Source organism: Tursiops truncatus, chromosome 10, assembly GCF_011762595.2.
Source record: "Tursiops truncatus isolate mTurTru1 chromosome 10, mTurTru1.mat.Y, whole genome shotgun sequence".
In the NCBI taxonomy this organism is placed as follows: domain Eukaryota; kingdom Metazoa; phylum Chordata; class Mammalia; order Artiodactyla; family Delphinidae; genus Tursiops; species Tursiops truncatus.
In genome coordinates this window covers 30,876,995-30,886,008 of record NC_047043.1, presented here as the reverse complement: position 1 = coordinate 30,886,008, position 9,014 = coordinate 30,876,995, and the positions used below count along the sequence as shown (strand labels likewise).

At 58.0% G+C, this 9,014-nt stretch overlaps 1 long non-coding RNA gene across 1 annotated transcript; it reads left to right on the top strand.

Annotated features, from left to right (window-relative positions):
* Positions 1-225: 225 nt before the first annotated feature.
* Positions 226-6,512, top strand: LOC141279728 (uncharacterized). Its single transcript, XR_012334444.1, has 3 exons — positions 226-385; positions 1,981-2,092; positions 3,594-6,512. It is a non-coding gene; the product is annotated as an uncharacterized lncRNA (long non-coding RNA).
* Positions 6,513-9,014: the final 2,502 nt, after the last annotated feature.

The following is a 9,014-nucleotide window of genomic DNA, read 5'->3' as shown; positions in this document are numbered from 1 at the left end:
GGGCGGAGGGCTCGCTGTGAGAAGCAAGGACGAGGGTGTTTGCTGAGCTGGGTACAGACTAGTAGGCTGAGGCGGTGGCTCCAGGCAGCAGCGTGGTTCCCAGGTCCTCTTCCAGGAACGTTCCTAGAAGGCCCCTCCACCCAAGCTCCCGTCCCCTGCGCCCCATTTGCCTGGATGGGGCGGTGCTGACTGACTCATCCCCTCCCAGGGCTGGAAGCCAGCACTCAGCTACCTGTTGGGCCAGTCAGGTAGGGGCGGGGCAGCCAGACAGCCCCTCCCAGGCCCTGCCCCCAGGCCAATCCGGAGCAACACCCTATCAGCCCCAACGCCTGGCCAGGGCTGAACGCCAGGAAGTGGAGAAAACCAGCGGTGAGCACATGCTCAGGTAAGGCCCAGGATGAGGGCTGCTTCTCTCCTCAGGGCAGCTCTTGTGGGCAAATCCACCACCCAGAGACGGGACATAGGGAGGGTCTCCTCAACAGTTATGTGGGCTGGGCACCTGCTCTGAGCCAGTTACCTCCATTAAACTTCCCAACCAAGTTTAAATGGTGTCCTTAATATCCCCGATTTACAGATGCAATCCCTGAGGCCCTAAGGAGTGATGATCTGCCTAAGATTCCACACCTTTCTTTAAATTTGTTGGAACTTTTTTATTCTCTCTGGAAATCCATACCCTGCCCCCACCTCCAGACTCAGACCACAGCTGCTCCCACTTGCCCACCTGCCCACCACACACCCTTCCCACCCTTCCCCAGGGAGACACCGAGCCCAAGGGGTAGGATGGGGGAGGGGGACGTGGTCTCTCATCCCACCCTCCTGGGCTGGGCTCCTTTGTCATATCCTGGTTTTGGTTTTGGTGTGGTGGTAAGCTTGTTGCCTGTGAGCATATCGGTGGGTTTGTGTGCACGCCACAGGAGGGGTCGTCTGGGCATGTGGTATACCTCCAGGTGGGTTTGCCTGCCAGGGACACCTGAGCGCACGACTGCAGCGGGACACACACTGCCCAGGTTGGATCTGTGAGTGTGCCCAGGTGCAGGTGTGCAAGCCCCCCGTGGGCATTCAGGAAGAGGCTGCACCCCTGCACGTTTGGGTCTCTGCAGAGGGCCGCCCATTGCTCCCCCCTTACCAGGTCACTGCCACCATCCTCAGTGCACAGATTCCCAGGCCCCAGGTGACAGCCTGGTTAAAACTGCCTATGACTGGGGACAGAGACACCTGAATCTCAGGCCCAGACCCGCTTGCTCCACTCGCTCCAGGCTGAGGTGCCCTTGAGCTGGCATTGCCCCACCCAGGCAGTGGGAGTGTCCTCACCCAATGGGATGGGGTGACATGGAGGGAGGAGGGAGCAGCGAGGCTTCTCCCGCCCCCAGGAGCGCAGGGTCCCAAGATGAAGAGCTCAATACCCCAGCGCTCAGTAGGCTGGGGGGAGGTCCTGCCAGGACTTGGCACTGACTACAAAGTGTGGGGGGCACCCCCCAGCACTCCGGGCCGCCGGCTGGCCTGGGGGGAGGGGCTGTGACGTTCGGTGGCCTCATGCGGTAGCTAATTGCTGACCTGATGACTGGGCGGCCTGAGGAGTGGGGTGATGCCACTCGAGGAAGCAGGCGTCCTGGCTCAAGGAGGGGGCCCTGTAGGGATGGAGCAGGCCAGGCCTGTGCTCTGCAGATGGGGTTGCTGAGGCTGTGATCGTGGGAAAGGGCTTCTCCCCAGCTTCCCTCAGCTTCAAGGGAAAAGAGTTCAGAGGCTGGGGTGGGGGAGGGAGAGGGGGTGGAACAGGGGATTTGGGAAGGGGCTACAGTGGCGGGGGAGGGGGTGGAACAGTGGATTTGGGAAGGGGCTACAGTGGCGGGGGGGCGGCGGGGAGGAGATGGTGGCCAAGACTTCCTCTTGCTTCCCCTTGCTTCCCCTCCACCTACACTCCCCCACCTTCCCATCTCTCCCCACCCCCACCTTTTCCCCTCTCTGGTCCCTGTGGCCCAGGTTGGTAAGGAAGGAGTGGATGGATGTCTCTTCGCACCACAAGGCCCCCAGGCACAAGCAGCCTACTTGGCCATACCTACCCTGCTGAAGGCCAGAACATCCAGGAGCTGTGGTGAGACTTCAGCTGTCCTCAAGGACAGGAAGAGAGGCACAGAGAACAGCACAGGCAAAGGCTGGGTAATGGGGTTTGTGAGGTTGATAGAGGACAGAGGCTTGGCTGCAATGGTTATGGGAAGAGAGGAGGTGGGCAGGGCCCACCTGCACGGAGGCCATTCTGCACCGAGGGCCACACTGTCCCTTCCTGCCAAAAACTGTCAGTAACCAGACTCAGAGATTCTCCCACATGCTGGCCACGGCTTCTGCCAAAGCAGGCCTGGCCTCAACTCCCGGACAGGGGCCAGGACCAGGTCAAGAGCCACACAGGATGGGGACCCCACCTCCCAAGTCCCCAGGTCCATCAACCCTAGAGAACCTGCAGCCCTGAGTGCCAAGAAACAGGACCCATCCATCTGTAGGTCAGTCCTCTGGGACCCTGGCGCCTCCTGTAGACAGGAAACTATACCAATGGGGGAGGGGCCACCACCTGTTTGGGGGAGGAGACAGACTTGCCCTCAAGGAAGCACACACACACACACACACCCCTTCAGGAACCTCCAGTGTGATGAAGACACAGACGTTGACCTCAAAGGTCCAATCTGAAATTGAGCTCCGTCCTCAGGAAGCTCCTGTTCTGATGGAGACGTGTACTCTACCATCAGAGCTCCATTCTGAAGGGTGAAACACAGCATTGGGCTTCAGGAAACCTACAGTCTGAGGGTAGACACACAAGCCCCACTGAATTTTTAGGGAGCCCCCAATCTGTGGCAGACACAGATTAGACATTTTGGTGACTCTAGGGCTGCTGGAAAAGCAAATACAAGATGTCCAGTTAAATCTGAATTTCAGATAAACAACAAATAATGTTTTAGTATAAGTATATCCCATAAAACACATGGAGTATACTTATACTAAAAAAAAAAAAAAAAACTATTCATTGTTTATTTGAAATTCAAATTTAACTGGACGTCCTGCATCGTTACTTGCCAAATCTGACAACCCTAGATGCCTCCAATCCGAGGGCGGGAGGACCCCCCAGACACGGAAATGCAGGTAAACATCTGAGCTTGCTCCTGCTCCTGAAGCAGTGGAGGGGCAGGAGGGGAGTCCTGGGGCGCCGGCTCGCAGCAGTTTAAAATTCCTTCCAGGCCAGATCCCTAATCCCTCGGTGCACAATGGCCGCCTTCTCCCCCGCCGCCCGCGCCCACGCCCTCCCCCGCGGGGCCGTGGCAGTGCCACCACGGGCCTCTTTAAGCCCCTTTGAAGCCGCCTGAGCCCCGCGCCGCGGGAGGCCCCGCCGCTATGCCAGCTATGCCAGCTATGTCCCCGCCGCCGCCGGCCACCACCGCTCCCCCATTAATGCTGGCTAATCTGGCTAATAAATAAACTCCCCTCCCAGCCTCGGCCCCCCGCTCGCTCCTCCCTGCTCCCCCAGAATTGATTTCAGGGCTCAGCTAGAACAAGCGCCCCCACTTCCTTCTGATGTCTCTGAGTGTTTTTTTCTCTCACTGCCCTAGGTCTGTTACCGCGTTGCATCTGCATCTCTTTCGGTCCACCTGCGCGCGGGGCGCCAGCCACATGGCTGGGTGCAGGGCCCCGGACTCGAAGCCTGGGGAAGAGCCGCAGGACTGAGGAGCGCCCCCTGGAGGCGGGAGGAGGCCCGGGCCAAGCCCCCTCGCTGCCCCGCCCCAGGCCCCGCCCCACTCTGTCCGCGGAAGTGGGGAAGCACTGCGAGCAGCCACGGGACGGGTGACTCCTTGCCAGGAGAAGGCGCCGGCGCCTCCCGCGGCAGGAGTCGCTTCTCCGCGGCCTCTTTCGTCCCCTGCGTCCCTAGCCGGGCTTCCGAGAGTCTGACTCAGAGCCGAGCCCGCATCGCTTCACCTCCTACAACACACCCGGAGCGCGCGGAGAAATTACAGGATTGCAGGGGCACGGCTAGTACGCTCCAATTACCCACCGCCGCTCTCCTCCGCGGCGCTCGGCGGCACGGGGACAACGCGCCGTAATTAGGCCGCCCCTCCCAGGTCCCGGAACCCGTCCCCCGTCCCCAGTAGCGCGCGCGTCGGTTCCTCCCGCTGCTTCCTGCCGCCCTCCGGGACTGCCCCCTTGGTCCCAGGAGAGAGCTATGAGACCCCCCCCCCAACCTGGGGTGGGGGGAGGGGAGGACTTGGAGACCCGTCCCTAGGCCTGAAGTGGGGAAGCCGGCCCCTCCCCTCCCATAAGCCTACAGTCTTTGAGATCTCTGCAGGAAGGGACTGGGAGAGTGGGGAGGGGGCAGGACCCTCTCGTAGACATGGTCACTGAGGCCGACTGGAAAGTTAACTGTCCCGGGCGGGGGTGGGTAGGGCACCCGGGCGATAGTATCCCATTTTGCACTGAAGGCTCAGACAAGTAAAGGCTCTCAGGGAAGACCACCCAGCTAGAACTTCCAGATCAGCTAATTTAAGGAGCCGGACAGGCTCCTTCCCCTGCCTGGGGAATTACATTCCTGCGAAGAAAGGTGATACCCCCGCCGCAGACTGGAGTGCTGGCAGCCGACCAGCTGTGGCCTGTTGGCCACAAGGGAGCTGGTGAAGTGTGGCTCAAGTCTTCCATCCCAAGAAGGGTGGAAGGAGTCCCTGAAGACACAGAAGCCAAGCCTGGTGGCCAGCACTTGAGGGGAGCAACTTGGCTGTCAGCTTCTTTATCCAAACCAGGCTCCAACCTCTCCACTATCAGGAATTTTTTCCTGATGCCCAGGGGGTTGCAAACTGATGGCCTTGGGCCAAGTTTAATCTTTAGTGAGGTTTTTTTGACCTTCAGTGAGTATGTGGTTTTGGACAATGTGGGCTGCCCTCCCCACTGGCAAAGGCCAGTGTGGCCACACTAGGTCCCCAAAGGCATTTGAGTTTGAGACCTTGATTTAGACCAGCCCACCTGGCCTGCGCCTTTAGCCGTTTCCTCATTTTCTAGGATCTCAGTCTGCACTATTGCACCTTTGTAGTTTTTGCATGTTTCTCAGTAAGTGTGCCAAGATGAGTGTCCCTCCGAGCCCCGCCTTATGCTCCCTACATGTGGGGCCAGTGGTGGTTGCATATGCTTCTGGAAACCCCTCTGGCAGCCACTTTTTTCATCTTGAATATCGGTCTCTGCCTTGGGTAGGCACCAGATCTTTTCCAGCGGGGGTGACATGGTATTTTCTGCCATGAGACCAGAGGTTCCTTGAAGGCGGGATATTGGATCTCTCCCTTAGACTGGGATCTCACTGAGGGCTAGGGGAATGGGGTGTGGAGGTAGTATCTTACATCATAGCGAGCTCCCTGAGGGCGGGGCTGTGTCTCCCCTCAGTCTGGAGCTCCTTGAAGGCATTGGATTGTCCCCTCAGACCAGGGCTCCCTGAGGGCGGGGCTGTGTCTCCCCTCAGTCTGGAGCTCCTTGAAGGCATTGTATTGTCCCCTCAGATGGGGCCTTTGCACCCATCTCACCCCTCTGGCTCTCGGCTACGCGTAGGCATTCCTCCCAGGACACTGTTTGTCACGCTTCGATGAATGAAACCTACTAAGAATAACTCAGTCCTTGTAGTCTCTAAAGGACAGGGGTGTTGGAGGGGGCGGGCGGAGACTGGTGATTGTGGAGAGGCTGGTGGAGGATGGACACAACTATTCATTCAACAGCATTTTCCCCGGTGCCCATCTGGACACTGGCAGGAGACACGGGGTGCCACAGAGCCCCCTACTGTGCCATTCCTGCTGTTGCCAGTAGGGGGATGGCTACAGGACTCCTGAGATAGAACTCCCACCCCCCTTCTTCACAGCCTTCCCACCCCAGAAGTCATCACCTCAGTGCCACCCAGCCCTCTGTATGCCTGCCACCAAGTCCCTCTGCCTGGAAGTCAGGTGCTTCGGGTGGGGGACTGCTTCCAATGGGACAGGCGCTGTGGCAGGGAGTGCCTGTGGAGCAGCCTTCATCTTCCTCCTGCGGAGAACTGTCAGACTGACCACGGGGGAATGGAGAAGCAGTCTCAAAATGACAGGAGGGCATTTGGTGTTCTAATTGGGGGATGGGGTATGAGTGACCCAGAGGATGAACCCCTGTCCCCCACCCCCACTCCACGTTTCCTCCCTCATCCCGCCCCTTTCCACTCCCACACCTCAAGCCTCCAGTTAAGAACTGAGGGAACTTTCCAATGCAGCTGTTCTCCTGGGCACTTCACAGGGGGCCCGTGGGGTGGGGAGGCTGTGACCTTAACCCGCGTCTCTGGATGAGGCCTTCCTGGCATTCCGCCCTCACCTGCCACCTCTTGAAAGGGACATTTCGGCCTGGTCAGCCTGTGAGCCAGGCAGCCTGGTATGATACCAGCTCTGTCACTGATCCCACTGTGACCTTGAGAAGCCATTTGCTCCCTGGGCCTCAGTTTCCCCTCACATAAAATAAAAAAAACGTAAAAAAACACATAAAAACACATAAAATGAGTTTTGTCTAGGTTTCATGATTTTCAAACCTTTCTTTTTTAAAAATAATGGATCCTTTTACTTAAATAGTAACTTATATGGAGTCTCACTAGTAACAGAAAAAGTTTGGGGTTCTATGGTCACAGTAGGAGTGGGGACCCAGAGCCCCAGTATTTAGTCCATCATACATGTGCGTACGCACGCGTGCGCACACACACACGTGCACGCAGATTGGCTCCAGGGCACTCCACAGAGCCCACTTCACAAACCTCTGAACCCTGAAATCCCCTGTGCAAACATTCTGGGGCCCTTCCAGGGCTGGGAGCTCTAGAACCGGGGGTGCTGACAGCTCTAAGGATGAGGCAGTGACTCTGGGCCACCCCAGTGTAGAGAGCAGGGCTGAGGGGTCATGGGGTGGGGGGACAGAGCTGGTAGGGGGCGTCCTTGCCACCCCGGGTAATGCCACTGAGGCTGGCCAAGGGCCTGGGGCCAAAGCTGGGTCCATGCACACCCTCTGTGCCTACCTGAGCCAGAAGTCAAGTAGGCTTGTCTGGCCCTGGACCCCCTCAGTTGGGGGAAGAGGGGGACACATGGGGACTGAGTTCCCTTCCCCAGCAGGAAGGGCAGCAGGTACAGGCGGGAGCCTCTGGCAGCCTTTCTCTGGAATCCCTCCCACCATGCCCAGGGCAAGGGCCAGAGTGGCAGGGTGGGGGCTGAGCACCAGGAAGCCCCAGTGGGGTAGCATTCCCCACTGCAGGAGACACAGGGAACCTCGCAGCACCCCTAAAGCTGGACGTTTGAGGATTTGGTGTTGATGGAGAATGCAGGTGGGAGGGAGCCTGTCAGACTCTGGTGACAGGAAGGCAAGAGTGAGGAAAGGAGAGGAGCAAATGCCACACAGGGAAGAAAATGGCACCAGTAAGAGGCAGGCCAGGGCGTGGGGTCCCAGCTTAGGGCAGCAGGGAGTGTCCCTCCAAAGTGGGGGAACAGCGGAAGCAGCCCCGTCCCTCCTTGCTGGCAGATGGACTGCGTTCAGGAGTCACCAGAAGGTGCCGCCCCCTCCCTTACACGCCCAGGCAGCCCTGGAGGGACCATGGCTCCCGATTTCCCTCCAGGAGCATGTGGGGGGAGCACAGGAGTCTCCCCCAGCCCACTTCCCTGGGACGTATGATGAGGGGGAAGAGCTACCCCACCATCCTCTATCCCAAACACACACACACACACACACACACACACACACAACACACACACACTGGCATTTGTCCCCTAGAGACTTCACAGCCTCGGCCTCGGAAACTCAGGGGTCGCCACTGTGTGCCAGGCATGGCTCTGGGCACTGGGGGCTCCAGGAATGGGAAAGGCAGCCTAGGTCTCTGTCCCTGTGGTTCTCACATTCTAGGGAGGGAGCGACAGATCAAAAAGTTACAAACGAATCAAGTTCAGGTCATGATGAGATAACCACTGGAGTGGAGAGTGTTGGATGGGTGGGGCAGTTTAGATGGGGTCATCAAAGAAAGTCCCCGTGAGGAGGTGACCTTCCAATAGAGACCTGAGCTACAAGAAGCCGGTTGTGCTCTGGGGCCAAAGGACTCCAAAAATGTACAATATTTTTAATAGAAAGGATTTAAACAGAAAAGAACGTGTATCCATAAACGTTGGGGCAGGGACATGAGAGTTGTTTCTGGAACATCTGTGATTTCTCCAGCACAGCGACAGGAAATTCATATTCATCATCTACTTCCCTATTCAGAACCCTTGTGTCAAATAGTATTATTTTCATTTTACAGATAAGAAATATGAAGCCCACAGAGGTTATAGTCTGATTCATTTAAAAAGATCTATTAGGTTTTAGCCTCTGAAAACACTATAATAAATGCCATGTAGGCCGTGCCCTCTTAGGTCCTACAGTCTGAGAACACAGAGGAGGATCAGGGAGGGCTTCCTAGAGGAGGAGTCCATGTCTACGCTGAGTCTGAACAGATGAAGAGGGGGTGACAGGGGAAGTGATGAGGTGAGGAGGGAACCAGGGGGTGGCACCAGTGGCAGGGATGCTGTGGGCAGAAATAAAAGACTGAGGAGGGGATCCTGCCCGGCTCCCTGGTCAGCAACTTGAGAGGGTGGGGTGGTGAATGAGGACCCTGCAGGCAGGTAGAGAGGCAGGAGGGCAAAGGGGGCCACGTGGTGTGGCTGTTAGGCAAGGTAGGTCGGGTGGGGCCGCTTCCAAGTCTCTGGTGACCCGGCCCCTGTGAGTGATGGGGTTACTAATGGCAAAGGGTGGTGCCAGTCGACAGCAAGGACAACTCACACCGGCTCACACACTCCACACACACACGCAGACAGGCAAGCGCCCACCACACACGCACGCGCGCACGCGGAGCTGGTCTGCATTGGTGAGGGGATGGGGGGAGGCACAGAACAGCAGGACCCCAGCATAGCTCAGGCCTCAGGCCCTAAGCACCTCTTTCTGGGGTGCCAGGGCAGAGGCCCCTCCACAGCCCCCCCCAAGGA